This window comes from Malaclemys terrapin, chromosome 6 (genome assembly GCF_027887155.1).
Source record: "Malaclemys terrapin pileata isolate rMalTer1 chromosome 6, rMalTer1.hap1, whole genome shotgun sequence".
In the NCBI taxonomy this organism is placed as follows: Eukaryota; Metazoa; Chordata; order Testudines; family Emydidae; genus Malaclemys; species Malaclemys terrapin.
In genome coordinates this window covers 109,688,448-109,705,258 of record NC_071510.1, presented here as the reverse complement: position 1 = coordinate 109,705,258, position 16,811 = coordinate 109,688,448, and the positions used below count along the sequence as shown (strand labels likewise).

At 44.8% G+C, this 16,811-nt stretch overlaps 1 protein-coding gene across 2 annotated transcripts in view; it reads right to left on the bottom strand.

Annotated features, from left to right (window-relative positions):
• Positions 1-16,811, bottom strand: part of PRLR (prolactin receptor) — a 346,542-nt gene that overhangs the window by 299,157 nt on the left and 30,574 nt on the right. The window contains exons 5-6 of one of the 2 annotated variants that reach the window (XM_054031490.1): positions 4,806-4,897; positions 3,209-3,253 (exon numbers count right to left, since the gene is read on the bottom strand). The gene's annotated coding sequence lies outside the window, so the exon portion shown is untranslated. The remainder of the gene's footprint in view (positions 1-3,208; positions 3,254-4,805; positions 4,898-16,811) is intronic. The other variant, XM_054031492.1, reaches the window with a different exon arrangement.

Below are 16,811 nucleotides of genomic sequence, written 5' to 3'. Positions count from 1 at the left end.
TAAAAATTGAATTGTGGAGAGAATGTGCATTTTCCCCAGAACATGTGCAATGTATATTGTAGCAAAGGTAAAAAAAAAATGCAAACCTACCAATATAGGTTGTGTTGTCTTTTTCAAATCACTGTGTGTTTAAAAGCAGAAGTTAAAAGTAAAAGGCAATCAAAAGTCTGGGAAAGTTAATTGTGTCCTTTTATTTTTAAGTAAAAATCTTTAAGCTGTGGATAGCTTTAAATCTGGAAGCAAGCCAGAAAGCATCTGTATTAATGCAATTTTCTAACTAATAAGGTAAAAGCCACTGAAACCTGGGCTGCCTATGAAACAAATACAAAAATATATGGGGTAATTCTGTTTTGCCTAAAATCAACAAAAGTATGTGTATATAAAAAAAATATTTTAAGCAATGACTGACTGCCCAAAAGGGGTAGACCTCTGTTCTTTTGTCTTTCAAATCATCAGAGAAAACGGATGCCAGCTGAATAGCATTCAACGTGCCATGCATTTACTGGCACAATAGAAATTATTTTTGTGTTATGGCCAAAATTGTTGTTAAAATTTGCATACCAACAGTCTTTGGATGCAAGGACATGGAAGGTTAACCCATTCCCCATATTGCCCATGGGATTCTTCTGGCTACCTCAGATTTCTAGCCAGAGGGCTGGGGAGAAAGAAAAGCTATTGGACACAAGAGGTTGTACTGAGTGGACTCCTCAAAGGTGGGTGTGCTTGTCCTGGTTTGTTGCTCCAAAGTTCTATAATAAAGTTATTTTACTGAAAAGGTGTATATGGCATACATTAAGTAATAAAACTAATGTACTGTATGATGGCAATGTGTATGTGTTCATTGTTAAAAAAAATGTATAAGTAAAAAGTAAAAGTTTCCTTTGTAGGTTAAAAAAAGCCCCCCCCCCCCCCCCCCCAAAAAAAGAAAAAAGAACAGAACAAGTTAACTGGAAAAAAAGATAGCTAGCAAGCTCAGTCCAAAGATAAGATGCTGGCCCCATCCAAGGACACTGCCCAAAGCTCAGACTTGGCTGACAGCCAAGAAAAGGGGTGTGGGGGCTGAATGTGCCCAAGCAACTATAAAATCTGCAAAACACTGCCAGGCATTAATAAAATGTGTTAGGTTTCTTTTCTCACAGATAAAAGAAGTGCCACCCAAAGACCCTAGCAGCCATGCCATTAATTGAAACAAGGAGACTAAGTCTATGTAAAGTCCATCAATAAAAGACTGCTTTGGCTCCACACTGGAAAGGCCCTTTCCAAGTCCTGTTAACCACCAACACCGCTGTGAAGTGCCAAGGACTACCTGCCTGGACCCATGCTTCGCACTGCAAAAAGACCCCTCCACCTCGAAAAAACTCTCCAACTGATAAGCCTATTTCTCCTTCTAGCTCTGCTGTGCCTTCTGGACAGCAGGAAAAAGAAAAAAAAGACAAGGTGAAGTGCTAGTAACCTCTCCCTTGTCCACTGACAGACCTACTGTGCCTTTGAATTTTTCTAAAAAAAAAGCAAAACCATTACAGGGTGATGTGCTAGAAACCTCTCCCCTGTATAATGCTAAACCACACTGTTTCAGGAAAAGAGAAGAAGGAACACTTGCTTCACTGAAACCACAAAGGCCAGGGATTCCTAACTACAAAAATCATTAAAAACTGACCCTGGTAAAAAAACAAAAAATTATACACTGGCAGGAAGAAACTTGTGGGACCCATGCTTAAAAATGTGGTATAGTATTACACCAAAAAAAAATGTATTAAAACATCAATAAACTGTAATTACCACTACACTAGGAACTGTTAAATTTTCATTACCCTTATCCAGTTTCCAGATCACCTCTACATACCCAAATTGCTCACAGGGGGCTGCCATTAAATTAGCACAACAGAGGGCTTGGGTTATTTCCTCTAAAAAAAAAAAAAAGTGACTTGACCGGATCCCTATGGGATGGGGCCAATAGTCCAGCAGCAGTTTAAAATATTTTTAAAAACCAAAACATAATAAAAAATTGGGGCACAGCTAACCGAGGTACAAGCTAAAATTGGTAAGTTACATGTTATCTCCGCCCTTAATTCTATGACCCAGAAGTTGCTGACAAAAATGGTATTAAATATCACTGAGGCTGGGAAGGCATTGCAGTGGGATCTAGCATGTTCAGAAATTCAGAATTTCCTGAGTAACCAGCTAATGGCCATTCGGAATAATCTAAAGCATCAGGCTTGGCCCGCTGCCCTTACAAACACATCAGGAGTACCATCTGATCTGTGGCCATAAAAACATACTTAAAAACTTTCTGTGTGGAAGTGCAAACATTCTCAGTGCTCCTTCCAAGCATATGAACCAATTAGGGGGGAACTTATGCTCGTATCGAAAAAAAATGTTGTTTCTATGTTGATCATTCCGGCTTAATTAAGCAGAATTTACAAGCCATTAAGAATGTTGCTGTTGTTTTCCGTGCTATATCTCTTGATCACACCTTTAGTTTTGAGGACCTCCTTCCAGACCTGGGGTCATGGTTTACGGGGCTCTTTCAAACAATTGTTAAATAAATTCTTTTCTTTCTTTTCTTTCTATATGTTATCTAAATAATAATACAATGTGCCAAATGCCTGTGTAATGCTATAATCAAAAGCTCTGCTGTCCATAAAAAAACCCAGTATCTGTCCCTCCAGCTTGATCACAAATTGCGTAGCGGGCCTGACAATTTTTGAATTTGTCAGGCCCGAAGGGGGGGCTGTGAAAGTTACTAGTGACCCCCCCTTAACAGAGGAGCCTTTATGTCAACCAGCGGCCATTAGGGGAAAGCAGACACTTCAAGTACACAGTAGCCTGAACTTTTCAACTGTTTTCCCTTCAAGGCCTTAAGGTAGTTGGAGCTGGTCCCAAGCCGGTTTTCACTGACCAGATAGCAAAAGCACAGGTCTAATCACCGCCAATCTAGTGTTAACACTGCAAGAATCTTTGTCTGAATGTGTATAAAAAATTTGTAAAATGTGTATAAGACAGAGTTTTTGTACCAAGGTGCAAAGCTCTCCTTTCTTCTGCAGAATAAAGCAACTCTTCCTTATCCCTGTCTGGCTTTTATTGGCTCTCAGTTAGGTGGACCCGATATTTCGGTAACAATACAATAGACACACAAATGAAACAAAAAACATATCCCAAGCAGACAATTAACTGTGTCATACTGACAGCAAAGCAACTGAAAGATTACCAAGATGCTTTTGAAGGACTGGCATGTCTTAGAGGCAGGTTGCACCTGGAAATAGAGAAATAGAGAAAATAATTCAGCCAGTGCAGCACTTGCCTTGCAGAGTACCCATTGCATTAAATAATAATAATAATGGGAGCAATAAAGTAAATGGAAAAAGAAGACATCATTGCTGAAGTCATAGAGCCCACAAGTTAGATAAGTAGCCACTGAGAAGCTAGGCAAGCTGCATGTTTATAAACACAAACGGAAACAATCTGAACAAAGTACAAAAGAGAGGTCAATACCAAATACTTATAATTCAGGAAATATTACCTGAATTGGCAAAAGCAAAAATATTCTCAGTACTTGATGCCCAAGAGGGATATTGGGAAGTTCTACTAGATAATGAAAACAGCTACATCACCACAGTCTGGACTAGATACAGATGGTTGAGAAAGCTATTTGGGAATTAAACCTGCAGCAGAAAAATATCAACATAGCCAGTCAGACTATTACAGAGTGGCTAGCCCTTTAAGAGGAGATGGCTCTCCCCCACCTGACACAGCCAGATCTCCTCTCTAGGTGGGGAAAATGAAGTAGGTTACATGACCCAATCAGACCTCTCCATTATCTAGCCCAGTGACGTGAGGAAAAAGGGGAAATATTGGTGGTATATGGCTGCAGAAAGGCTGAGAGGAGTCAAAGGAGAGCACAGTCTGTGGAAGATGCTAGGTAAGAAGGCCTGGGAGGGCCTGTTTGGGAAAGAGCAGGGAGCAACCAAAGGAGCCCAGGAGAGGCTGAGGGACAGAAAAAAGCCCGAGAAGGGCTGAGAGCTGAGCCCAGAGGTCAGGCAGAAGAATTACAGGAGAGAAGTTAGACCATGGGCAGAGGGTGAGCCCTGGCCTTGGGGATGCTAGCACCCAGCCCGGCCTGCCCCTCCTGCCCGAGGCCCTGCCCCTCCCACCCCTCTTCCCCCGCTGGAACTCAGAATCCCCCCCCCCCAGTCCCGGGTTGCCCGAGTGCCCCCAGCCCTGGACTGCTGGGTGGGCGGCGTGCCCTCCACCCCCAAGCCCTGGAGTGCCTGGAGAGTGGTGCAGCCCCAGCACCAGGAGGGTGGGCACTGTGGCCTTCCCCCAGCACCCGGATCCAGCTGCCCGGAGTCCCTGGCCGCAGGCTGGCCCCCGCCCCAGCTTGGGGTTCCGGCCACGAGGGAAGAGTGCAGAGTGCTAGCGGGAAGCAGGAGGGAGCCTGGGGGTGGAGCGTGGGTGGGACCACACAGAGCTGTTTGGGGAGGCACAGCCTTCCACGGACTTTGATACCCGCCACCCATGAATCAGATCCCTTGGGAGGAGGGGCTGGACCTAGTTTGAGACTGAGGCAGAGACTTTGTGTTTTGTTTGTTTTGAACTTGGAGTAAGGAACTTTGTTTCCTTTTAAGGGGTGGATTTTTGTTAAGGAATTAGCCACATCACTGCAATAAGTTACAACAGCAAGCAATAGCAGTTACTGAAGCAGGCTGAGAACGGGAAACTGGGGCAGGGCTGCTGCAGAGCCACCCCAGACCACAAGGGAATTTGCTGGAGAAGCCCAGTAATAAAGATGTACTAACTGGACTCACAGGGATCAGCATCACATCTTTTGACATTCTGGTGTACGGATGTGGAGATCATGGCAGAAGCTATGGCAGATCACAAGCACAACCTCATCTGTCTAGAAAGAGATGGGGAAGTAAAATCTAAAAGTGAATAAAACCAAGATGCAATTGCACTTGACTACAATACCATACTGCTGACCTTCCAGACGATATGACCTGACCCCCAAAAGGTAAAGCAACACAAAAGACATCCACACCATTAAACTATCTAACAAAATTTCTCCCAAGCCTCTCAGATCTGTGCAAGCCCCTGAAGCAACTCCTGGACAAAGATGCTGTATGGAGGTTATTATCACAACATGAGGCAGCCATCATGCAGATCAAGAAGCTGGTGACCAACTATGCCATCCTGAAATACTATGTTGTGAATGAAGAGGCAACCATCCAATGTGATGCCAGTAAGATGAGGTTTGGAGAATCACTCCTACAAAACGGACAGCTGGTAGCTTTCATGTCAAGGTTACTATCACCACGGGAACAAAGATAGGCCCACAATAGCAGGACCATTCCCCTGCTTACACAAAATATCTCATTATTGTAGATTCCTATTCAGACTTCCTGGAATTAGACAATGACTGCATGATAGGGTTTGCAGACTCCATACTAAGGCTGAAGGAGTGATGTAGCAGTACTGGGCCAAGGTGGTAGATGCAAAGCATGCTCCAAATGGAGGAGTTGATTAAAAGGGGACTTGGACAGTCAAGCTGGGGGAGAGTGAAGGAGAGGCTATCTGCTGGAAGGAAACCAATTAGTAACTTTGGGACAGAAGATCCACAGGGGAAGGGTCTAGACTGTGAGTAAGACCCAACCGGGAGGCTAGGGCCAGAATCTTTTTCTCTCTCCCCTCCCCCCCCCCCCGCCCACTTCTCCCTGACAAAAGGGAATAACTGGATACTGAAGAGTGAGTTGGGAAGCCCTAACTGACAATCTGAATTGTTTATACTGTGTGGGGAGGGAAGCAGAATGCTGAGACCACCCCCCAAACTGAAAAGAGAACAGGGGAGGTAGGAAGTGCCCAGGGGAGGCTGATCTGGTGTATTAGCTAGAGGAGACTGAGACATTCCTTCCACCATGGGCCCAGAGCCAGGACCTGATGGAGAGGGAGAACTGGGGATGGGGTCTACCTACACTTCCCTCCCCTTTGTTTGACTAGGAGAACCCGAAGAACACTGGATGATGGACTTGGCTGTCAGGCCCTCAGATTGCTCAGCCAAGCCATCCCAGGACTTTGGGGGATGCTGAGCCCTGGCCTGCTCACAGTTTCAACCCTGGGTCCCAGCACGTCTAATGCTGGCCCTGGTGACCCCATTAAAATGGGGTCGTGACCCACTTTGGGGTCCCAACCTACAGTTTCAGAACCACTGCTTCCATTTTGATCACAATATTAAACATGGAGGGCAGTGAAATACACACGCTGCTGAGAATTGTTCAGTAGGACATGGAAGAAACACAGGCTGACAAGTGACCAACAGGTATGAAAGCAGACTCTCAATACACCACACTACCAGAAGGACCATGTGCACAGCAGTCTACTCTTGTCCCAAGAAAGACTCGCATTTTCTCTAATATCACATCACCTGCAAGGTATACCGACTAACATGGCTACCACCCTGAAACAAGACTTTATACAATACTAAGGCAAGAAATAACCTTTCCAAACCTAGAGAAAAATACCTTAGGTCCCAAAAAAGTTAGGAGTGAGGGCTAGTCCACACTGCATGGTTTATGCCCAGGCAGCTATACTGGTAGCCTAGATGCAACATATGTCATCAGAAGGAGTTTTTCTGACAATATAGTAACACTGCCTGAACATTACATTGTCATGGCTGTTCCCATGAAAAAACATCCACATTTGGCCAAGTTATGAGCCTCTGTTTGCACATGCTCAGTGGAGACTTGATATTTAGGCTGCTAAATTCTCCAAAGATTCCATCTGCACTAGGGTGACCAGGTGTCCGGTTTTCGACTGGAATCCCTGTTCAAAAAGGGTCCCTGGTGGCTCTGGTCAGCACTGCTGACCGGGTAGTTAAAAGTCCAGTCGGCGGCACAGCGGAACTAACACAGGCTCCCTGCCTGCCGTGGCTCCTCTTGGCTCACGGAAGCAGTGGCGTGTCCCCCCTCCAGCTCCTAGGCGTAGGGGCAGCCAGGGCCCTTCGCATGCTGCTCCCACCCCAAGGACTGGCTTTGCATTGGCCAGGAACAGTGCCTGTGGACAGGGCAGCACCTGGCCGCACCTCCATGTAGGAGCCAGAAAGGGGACATGCTGCTGCTTCCAGGAGTCACCTGAGGTAAGCACCGCCAAGAACCTGCGCCCCTGATACCCTCCCATCCCCCAACCCCCTGCTCCAGCTCTGATCCCCTTCCCGCCCTCCAAACCCCCGGAGCACCTTCCTACACCCCAAACTCCTCATCCCAGACCCACCCCAGCACCCGCACCCCCAGCCCAGAGCCCATACCCCCTCCTACACTCCAAACCCCTCATCCCCGGCCCACCCCAGAGCCAGCATCCCCAGACAGAGCCCTCACCTCCTCCTACACCCCAACCCCCTGAGCCAGCCTGGTGAAAATGAGCGAGGGAGGGAGGGGAGATGGAGTGAGAAGGGGCGGGGCCTTGGAGAAGGGGCAGGGGCGGGGCAAGGGTTTTGTGCGAGTAGAAAGTTGGCAACCCTAGTCTGCACTGTGCCTGTTCCAGCACTGCACACCTCCTACGTGTCACCCAACTGTGCATGAGCTGAGCAGGACTCTCCCTGCAGCTGCTGCTCCAGGACATGGTGAAGCCAGGCACCAGAGCTGAGAGCAGGCAGACTGTCCTTCCATGCTTTCAGTGCTCTCCTGATAGTTCCAAGCAGCATGGACAAGGAGAAAACAGCCTAATTTAAAATGCTATGGGATGAGAAATGGTGGTGGGAGGTTGCAGGAGCTAAAGGGAGGGGAGAAGAAGAGGCTATGTAATGTGAGCAAGGAGCCAGGGGGGACAGCAGAAGGGAAGGGGCGCCAATGGGGGGTGGTTGCATTAAGGAGCAAAGGGAGAGGTAGGAGGAGTCTAGGGGCTATATAGATACAGAGGGGGGGAGGATAGGAGCTTAGAAAGAATGGGGGCAGGGTTGGAGAATTGGACAAGGATGTGGGGGGGGGCAAAAGGGGAGTTGAAGTGGATAGGATAGATCGGGGGGGGGAGAGAGAGAAAGGTGGGAGATGGGGGAGAAGAAAAGGAGAATCTCCAAATTCCTCTACATGTCCTTTCCCTTCTGGAGACAGACATATCTGAGACTGCTGGAGTATGGTCTCTCCTTGCCTCAGAGTAACATAACTGACTCCATACCTGGTGGACCCAAGGTTGGATCTGGTCTATGAACCTGTGCCTGAACAATTATACGCCGTAGTGCTGTGCTATCAGCCATCGGTGCCAAAGAATGCTCTTGCTTTACCAGCTCCTTGAAGTGGCTCATCCAGATCTGAGAGTAATGGATCAGAGGAAGAAGTTCTTCTCACCTTTCCATGCAGCTGCATATCAGTACTTGGTTCCTTAAATTTAGTTTGTATAATGAAATCTTTCACTCACAGCTCTCTTGAGAGAGGCTGACACTGTCAAGGGCTGAGTACTGACATCTACCTAGGCAGATAAACAGGAGCGGCACCAGGGTTTTTGCCGCCCTAGGTGGCAGCGCTCCTCCTCTGAGCATTCGACGGGGGCGAGGGGATCCTTCTGCTCTGCGTCTTTGGGACACTTCGGCGGTGGGTCCCGGAGCGAGTGAAGGACCCGCCGCTGAATTTCCACCGAAGACCCGGAGCAGAAGGACCCCCCGCAGCCGAATTTATGCCCAGGGCGGCAAAATGCCACCCCCAAAATCCTGCCGCCCTAGGCGACCACCTAGGGTCGCCTAGTGGAAGCGCCACCCCTGCAGATAAATCCTAATCAAGAGCATTGGCTCTAGACATAGAGGCTGACACCTCAGAGGTTTTCCTCTTTTTCTGCTCCTTGTCACCAGACCTCTTAGAGTCTGACAAAGATGATTTAGCTTTTTTTCCCCATAAAACCATCCAACAGATGGTCTATGGATCATCTTGGAAGCCTGTCCCTTGCTGGGTCCAGATGGCTTTGCTGCCAACGCTTCTTTCAACAGGATTGCTTGCAAGCTACTTTGTCTTTCTTTGCTCTGGAGGTAAACGTAGAGCTAATTGAGCACTTGAGGTTGAATACCCTTCCCCTAAGCATTACAGACCTCAAGCATGTGTGTCAGACACTAGGATTTGCATCTTTTGAAAGCAGGTTTCTTTTTTGATTCCATCAAAAACTAACGATATTATTACTAACTCTAATACTAAACTATCTGAAACGACAACTACTAACAGTTAAGATTTTAAACTATCTAACTATTCACGGATCCAAAAGGATTCCTGAACGCCACACAAAATGTTCAGTTATTCGTGGTTAGAAGGAACTCAACCCCTTTTATATCCTCACCTTGGAATATTCAACATTCACTGAAGGGAAGGGGTAGGGGAGGAGTGTGTGAACAGCTGCAGTGTGAACTTGCTGCCTTCACATGTACCGCTTCCATGCCCTGGATGTGCACACACCTAAAGTGAAATGGACATGTGCAATCACTGGAAGAAGAACTTCTTATACTATGAATACATAAGGACTTATTAGAATCTAGATGAAGATTTATTTCATGCATGAAAACAAGTGAAATGCTAATGTTATTGGCTCCATCTATCTGAAACTTGTTGATTTACATTGCAACTACTGATACACCATCTTAGTAGTCTGAATGGCTGTTACTAAATGCATTATCTGAATGGCTTATTGAACATTAAACAACAAAGAGGATCACAGACTGTCTGCATTTGCTATTCATGAAAGCCCATATGCTAAAGATGCCTTTCAACTTGCTAGACTGTTTCAACTAGAAGATACTGGATCCTGGGAGTGATTCTTCATCTCTGAACTGCTTGGGTTCTCACAGGGGAACCTTAAGCAATTGGACAGAGGACCCCAAAACTATTTTGGGAAACCCGGAAAAGCTATGGAAAGCAAACAGACATAATATCTCTGCATCATTTGGACTGCAATTCTGGTTCACCTGAAATGTAGCTTATCTGCTTAAACTTCTCAATAACTCTCTTTTTTCTTAGCTAATAAATCTATAGAACTGGCTACAGTGTTGTCTTTGGTGAGATCTGAAGTATACCTTGACCTGGGGGTAAGTGGCTAGGTTACTTCGAGCCACAGAGGGCTAATATGTGATTAACTTGGTTTTAATAACCTTTCAGCATAAAGTCCAGTTTGTCTGGGTGGTAAAAACAGACTGGAATGCCTAAGGGGACTGTTTGTGACTCCATGGTAAAACTGATATTGTGATACTGGAGTACACTTTTGTTACTGCCTTGGTGAAATCTAATGATAGAATATACCACCAGTTTGGGATGTCTGCCCTATTTTCTGACAGTCTGTTCTGAGTTTAGCAACAGAGGGTCCTGTGGCACCTTTAAGACTAACAGAAATATTGGGAGCATAAGCTTTCGTGGGTAAGAATCTCACTTCTTCAGATGCACTTGCAAGAAGTGAGATTCTTATCCACGAAAGCTTATGCTCCCAATACTTCTGTTAGTCTTAAAGGTGCCACAGGACCCTCTGTTGCTAAACTCAGAACAGACTAACACGGCTACCCCTCTGATACTTGTTCTGAGTTTAGCATTCTTAGCTGTGAGCCACTCTAGGCACCATGACAACATAAATTAAGCCTATTAAGGCCTAAATAAATGTGCACAAAAAGGATAAATTTGTATGTGTACTTCAATCATCATTCTTTTAAGAAGGTGGTATGTGACCCGATAAAGTTTGAGAACCACTGTCCTAGACAAGAGAGTGGCTTCTAGCCAGAAGAAATGGTTTCTAAGAGGAGAGGATAGCTGGCAATGATGTCACCTGGTAGAGGCCTGCAATCATTTATCAAAGCTGGCCTGGGAATCACCAGACCAAGCTACTGAAAGGTTATAAAAGGACTCACAGGGGAAAGACTACAAGCCATACAGGAAGTTTGAGAAGGAGACAAACTGGCCAAGGTCAGAGGAGGTGAGCTGGGGCAGAAGTCTCCAAGTTTCAGGACACCATGCATTGCAATAAAGGGCATTGGATGGTCCCAAAGGACTAGACCCTAGCCCAAAGAATACTTCATAGTGGTGAGGAAATTGAGGCAGGAAAATGCAGATAGGGTTTATTTTTGTATAGATCTGGGCCTTTCTCTTGCTATTGAAGAAAGATCAACTGTGGCTTAGAATCTTACGCAGAAACTGTCTGTGTGCATGTTAACCATTATACCTTTACATGCTCCCCTTAAAGAAGTAAACCAGAAGGCTCATACTTTTGGGTGGAGTTCTGAGAAAGGGTGTTTTTCTGAGAAAGCTGTGATTAAGCTATGAGGGAAATCTGAGAGGTAGTCACTGGTCTCAGGGACTGGGTAGTGGACCATGTGGTCTAAACTCTCAAACCGGGGGTGACAGACAGAAGATCTGCTCTCTGAGAGTGTCCTCACAGTCCCTAAGATAGGTGACACCATGTTACAGTGAAGTCTCCTTCTTTGCCCTCCTTCCCGCGCACTCCGAAACTAGTTCAGTGTCAGTGAAAATTCACTGTAACTGGAATTTCAACACACACATTGCAACGTACCAAAACATTTAGGGATGTTTATTTTACTTCAGTATAAACAGAATTTCACTTTATCTGAATTCTCTAAAAGGATTCCTCTGCATCTCAGAGTGCTCTTTCATAGGTAAATGTCATACAGTGTATAGAACATATTAAAAATTAACCTCACCTGAAAATGAGTCTATGATGGTGAAGAAAAAGCTACATGCTGGGTCAGCCAAAGGAAGCAAGATACAGTATATAAAAATAGTGCCTGCTAGAATAACCCTCCATGTACAGAGTTGTCATACCAGTACAATACAGGAATAGATCTTGCAAGCTGAGGGCTAGATCCACAAAAAGGAGTTAGGATCAGCATTACAACACCTAACTTTTAGGCACCCCGCCACCCAGTGGAACTCAGAACCCTGCGTTAGGTGCCTTTTACAATGCATGGGGATAGTTAGATTCATAGATTCATAGATTATAGGACTGGAAGGGACCTCGAGAGGTCATCGAGTCCAGTCCCCTGCCCGCATGGCAGGACCAAATACTGTCTAGACCATCCCTGATAGACATTTATCTAACCTACTCTTAAATATCTCCAGAGACGGAGATTCCACAACCTCCCTAGGCAATTTGTTCCAGTGTTTAACCACCCTGACAGTTAGGAACTTTTTCCTAATGTCCAACCTAGACCTCCCTTGCTGCAGTTTAAACCCATTGTTTCTGGTTCTATCCTTAGAGGCTAAGGTGAACAAGTTCTCTCCCTCCTCCTTATGACACCCTTTTAGATACCTGAAAACTGCGCCTAAGAATGGGATTCCAAGAAGGCAGCAAGCTAATTTAGCTAGTAGAAAATGTCAAGGAGAGGGGTAGGGCGTAAGTCCCATCCCTCAAAGGTAGTTAGGCACCTAACTCTGGACTGGAGGGAGGTGCTTATCTCTACTCAGGATTGACAGCCATAAACCCTCTCCTGGAGCTAGGTCAGCACTTCCTTGTGAGGAACTGAGGAAGAGGTGATGGTGTGCCCCCTCTTGTACCTGGCTGTCCAGTGGTCAGTCGTGTGTTCATGGAGCACTAGAATCTGATCTCCCAGGTGAACATGCTAACTACTAGACTATAGAGCCTCTCACTCTCTCTCTGGTCCAATGAATATTTAAGTATTTTATACAAAGTGGAAGAGTTTCAACTGGAGAGATGGAGAGAAACTCACTCCAGAATACCCTGTAGCCTGGCACTCACCTGGGAGGTGAGAGACCAGAATTGAAGTCCCCATGCCAAATCACGCAGAATGCAGATTTGAACCTGAGTCTCCCACAGGCTGGGTGAGTGCTCTAACCTCTGGGTTATTGGGTGTAAAGGACCACCATCCCATTTTGTGGGGGGTTGGCATGCTCAGAGCCCAGATACTGGATCAGGCCACATAGGTGAGATAGATGGGGAATGCCTAGGGTTTGTGAACCCCAGGGTTTAGGCACTGAGCAACTTCACAGTGTTATAGTGTTAGGACTCCAGAGGCTCTGCACATGTACACTGGCAGAAATTTAGTTGCCTACACAATTAGGCAGCAGCTGAGCAGGGGTATTGAGTATCTAAATTTTGGACTTGGGCACCTAAAGTGGCAGTTAGTATTATAATTATTTATTTGTACTACCCTAGTGCCCAGGTGCCCTTGTCATGCATCAGGATCCCATTGTGCCAGGGGCTGCACAACTTACCTTTGTGGCTCTAGCGTAATTTCTTCTAGGACCTCTGCCTTGCTTCTGTTATGCTTTGCATTGCTTATAACCAACTGATCTTGTCTCCAAATGGGAATTTTGCTTGAACAAAAATTGCAGGGGCAGACCATTTATACAATTTTCTGGAGTTAATCAAACTAACATATTCACTCACACAGGAATAACCATATGGTTCTGAGCTGGAACAAGTGTGAAAAACATAAGGAAAAGAAGGAAAGCAATAAGTCCCATGAAAACATTCTGGTTAATACATCAAGGTAATAGAAGTAACCAGTCCCTCTATGTGGCCTGATATCAATGAAAACAAAGAAAAAATCAAATTTCTATCTGTTCTGCAAGGTACTTTTGCACAGTGACTTCCAATCAATAACCTTGAAAAACTCTGCTCCTGAAAGACACACAGAACCATAGAATATTAGAGACCTCAGGAGGTCATCTAGTCTAACCCCATGCTCAAAGTAGGACCAACCCTAACTAAATCATCCCAGCCAGGGCTTTGTCAAGCTGGGCCTTAAAAACCTCTAAGGATGGAGATTCCACCACCTCCCTAGGTAACCCATTCCAGTGCTTCACCACCCTCCTAGTGAAAAAGTTTTTCCTAATATCCAACCTATACCTCCCCCACTGCCATTTGAGACCATTACTCCTTGTTCTGTCATCAGCTACCAATGAGAACAGCCTAGCTCCATCCTCTTTGGAACCCGCTTCAGATAGTTGAAAGCTGCTATCAGATCCCCGCCCCCCACTCTTCTCTTCTGCAGACTAAATAGCCCCAGTTCCCTCAGCTCTCCTCATAAGTCATGTACCCCAGCCCTCTAATCATTTTCATTGCACTCTGCTGGACTCTTTCCAATTTGTCCACATCCTTTCTGTAGTGGGGGGCCCAAAACTGGACACAGTACTCCAGATATGGCCTCATCAGTGCCAAATAGAGGAGAATAATTGCTTCCCTCAATCTGCTGGCATGGTGTTGTTTATATTAAGTTCCATATGGATGGTGACCAAAGCTGTACAAAAATGCAGAGTTTGGTACAAAAGGCTCCACACAAAAAACAAGCTCTGAAATGTGTTTGTCAACAAATATGAAAGGTCTGAGGGCTTCAACCTAATCCAAAAGCGAACTATAGTCACATGACAAAGGTCATCACAATGTAGCTGGAAACCATCACTCTTTCTTTACACCACAGTTATGTTCATGCTATTTCTGCTACTAAGTAATTAATTGAATGTAATTTCAGAAGAATAGTGACTCCGAGCAAATGATAGAGTCATCATGAGAAAACACATTAAAACCACATTTATTCTAGATTTGGTAGGATGCAGGTTCCAAGAAAAGTCAAGTATGTGCCTACTGACGTAAAACTAACTCTTGTGGTCAACCACAAGAACTTAATAGGCATCAGGTTTAAAAACAAACAAAAGAAAATATTTCTTAACGCAATGCACAGTCAACCTATGGAACTCATTACTATGGGATGTTGTGATGGCCAAAAAAGAATGGGGTTCAAAAAAGAATTAGATAAATTCATGGATGACAGGTCCATCAGTGGCTATTAGCCAAGATGGTCAGGGATGAAACACGATGCTCTGGGTGTCCCTAGTCTCTGATTGCCAGAAGCAGGGAGTGGATGACAGGGGCTGGATCACTCGATAATTGCCCTGTTCTGTTCATTTTCTCTGAAGCACCTGGCATTGGTCACTGTCGGAGAGAGGATACTGGGCTAGATGTACCTCTGGTCTCACCCACTATGGCTGTTCTCATGTTCTTATGATATGTCAGAGTAATATTCAGGATCTAAAAGATTGCACATCTTGAGCCACATGCTCCAATCCATTATATACTCTAAAAGTGAACAAAATAGGGGGAAAAAGTCCCTAAACAAGCTGACAAGGGGCAACAGTGGGTCTGCTACCTGACCCTGTCCTCCTGTTATGAGATCCTTTCACTCTAAACATTCATAGCGAGGTTTCTAAAGCTTTGGTGGTGGGAGGTGGCAGCTGCCCTCCACGACACCCTCCCCCTCCTTGGGATTAGCTGGATTTTCACATGAATACCACTTGTAACTTCTCCTTTGCATCTTCTACTGGCCCTTCCCTATGCTTCCAGGTCCTTGTGTGGGTGGGAGCAACTGCCAGGATGGAGGATAATAACTAATGGCAGCAAAGCTTCATTAGCAGCTATTCCTATATGGCCACGTCTACACTATGGCTGCTACAGCACTGCTTACAGAAGGGGTTTACCATCCATGTAGGTAATCTACCTCCCTGAGTGGCAATAGCTAGGATGACAGAAGAATTCCACCTATCCATGTGTACATCAGAGGTTTGGTCAGCTAGACTATGGCACTCAGGGGTGTGAATTTTTCAAACCCCAGAGTAACACAGCTAAGTCATTCTAAATTTGAAGTGCACACCAGGCCTATGTGAAATGGGAATGCTGGACAGTTGGGCAGAAGAAAGGGTACTCTGCTGGGATAACCCAGAATCTGTAACATTCCCCACTGTCTGCTTCTGTCGTAAGCCACAACTCCTGATGCCTTCCAAATTGGAAGGAGTTTCTTCTCGCTGAGGGGAAGTTGTTGCTTTAACTCCACAATGCTAACTCAGCATATTTTGCAGATTTAGCCTTGGCAGGGTAGCATGGGGCCGCTGTAATTAGGATCTCTTGGATTATTCAATAATGGCACTGTCAAAGAGGCTGAAGCAGATGAGGATGTATACTTACATGTGTCCATTAAAATTCTAGCAGAAAAGGAACAATACTAGCTGAGATTTATGTCATTATGTCAAATGAAAATTAAATAAAGATTACCCATGTCAAATTCTGGAAACAGATTTGCAAACGCAGAATAGGAATAATTATTTACTCATAGTAGACAGAAGATATTTTGAAATAATAATACAAGAGCCACACTAAACCACACAAAAAATTGGTAGTCTCTCTCCACTGCTAAACAAAAATCTAACAGCAAAGAGCTATGATGAGGTCTTATACTTCTAAATTTCCCTATTTTTACAAACTATACAGTATCTTTACTTGAATGCATATTTGCATTAATTTGCTTATTTGTGTGCTATGAAATATTATCATGAATGTTAAAACTAAAGTACAATAGTCAATGAAAATTAACAAAGTACATTTAACAATATATTATCCTTGCTATTTTAGGCTCCAATTCTACAGATACTTATATAAGTAACTTTGCCCACATAAATAGTCCCCCCCAACACAATGAAACCACTCAAGTGGTTTGCCTACCTAGAGTGCATTGCAGGATCAGGGCTTAATTCACAATTCAGTACTCTGCAATGGCTGTTAGTGTGAATCAGCATTTATCAACTTCAAAATGTTATAAATATTAATGCATAGATATTCCAGTGTTAGGGACTGCAAGAACACCATTAAAAAGTCAGATAGAACTAATTAATTCTCACAACACTATACAAAGACAGGCAAATGTTACTATCTTCATTTTGCAGGTGGGGAAGCTGAGATGGAGAAATCAGTGGGAGTTTTGTGATATTGGACATTAGTTAATCTCTAAGGTTGCTATATTCATTCTTGTGCCAAACAGGTAATGAATGATGAATTAGGAA